The 1,493-nt window shown below is 41.9% G+C and overlaps 1 pseudogene; it reads left to right on the top strand.

The window, feature by feature from the left end:
- Positions 1–63: 63 nt before the first annotated feature.
- The window catches only part of LOC102485931 (heterogeneous nuclear ribonucleoprotein A1-like), a 4,730-nt pseudogene continuing 3,300 nt past the window's right edge, over positions 64–1,493 (top strand).

The raw sequence follows: 1,493 nt of genomic DNA on the forward strand, positions 1-1,493 counted from the left end.
GGGAAAGATAATCAAGATCTCTCGAATTAAATTAAGGCATAGGCCTCTTTTTGCACTGCTGTCATGTCTCAGTCAGAGTCTCCTAAAGAGCCAGAAGAGCTGTGGAAGCTCTTCATTGGACAATTGAGCTCTGAACCTACCAATACAAGTCTGAGGAGTCATATAGAGCAATCGGGAATGCTGACAGACTGTGTGGTAATGCAAGATCCAAACACCAAGTGCTCCAGTGGCTTTGGGTTCATCACATATGCCACCATGGAGGAGGTGGGTGCAGCCATCAATGCGAGGCCACACAGGTCAATGGAAGAGTAGTGAAACCAAGAGTGCTATCTCAAGAGAAGATTCTCAAAGACCCACTGCTCACTTAAGTGTGAAAAAGATCTTTGTGGCATTAAAGAAGACACTGAAGAACATCACTAAGAGATTATTTTAAACAGTATGGGAAAGTCGAAGCAATTGAAGTCATGACTGACCAAGGTGGTGGCAAGAAGAGGGACTTTGCATTTGTCATCTTTGATGATCATGACTGTGGCTAAGAGTGTCTTTCAGAAATACTGCACTGTACCAGAAATATTCTTCACAGATCTAGAAAAGACAATCATAGAATTTGTCTGGAATGATAAAAGACCTCGTATTGCAAAAGCAATCCTGCGCAAGAAGAATGGAGTAGGAGGCATATCACTCCCTGATCCCAAGATATACTATAAAGTTGTGGTCATCAAAACAGAATGGTATTGACATAAAAACAGACAAGTGACTTCTTCAAATGACAGACAGCTCCATGGCTCCTGTGATGTAGGCATTTTGGGAGAAAGGAAGATGCCCCACTGATAATTGGGCCTCCAGCATACAAAACTCATGTGGAGAGGCAGAAGGGAACAGAAAAGGCCTTCTTCAAGAGTCAGACAGCTCCATGGCTCCTGCGATCTAGCCATTTTGGAAGAAAGAAAGATGCTCCACTGATAACTGGGCCTCCAGCATGCAAAACTCACGTGATTGAACTTCCAAGTTTGGAAAGAAACCCACCATCCACCAGATGACTAGAAATCGCTGCAGGACCACAAGAAATATGGGGGAGCAGGAAAATACCTCTCCTCCAAGGGAAAAGGATAGCTCCTCTTCATCTACACACAGTTAAATGGAAATGTCTGATAAAGAATTCAGAACATTCATAATGGCAAAGCTTACCGAGATGGAAGAGAAGAGAGACAAGGAACTGCTGAAGAGAAAGGAGAAAGGAGTTGAAGAGTTCCAGGAGGTGAGGAAATTCATACAAGATCTAAAAGAGGGATTTCACACTTTGCAAAAGAATCAGATGGAATTGTTAGAGATGAAGTCTATAATACAAGAAGTCAAAAATCTCCCTTGAAAGTATTAAAAGCAGACTAGATCATACAGAAAATAGAATCTCAGATGTAGAAGAGAAAATGGCTGGCCTAGAAAAATCCACCATGAAGACTGAGAAAATGGCCCAAAAATTTGAGAATAATATG

This window comes from Tupaia chinensis, unplaced genomic scaffold, assembly GCF_000334495.1.
Source record: "Tupaia chinensis unplaced genomic scaffold, TupChi_1.0 Scaffold000014_1, whole genome shotgun sequence".
Classification (NCBI taxonomy): Eukaryota; Metazoa; Chordata; class Mammalia; order Scandentia; family Tupaiidae; genus Tupaia; species Tupaia belangeri.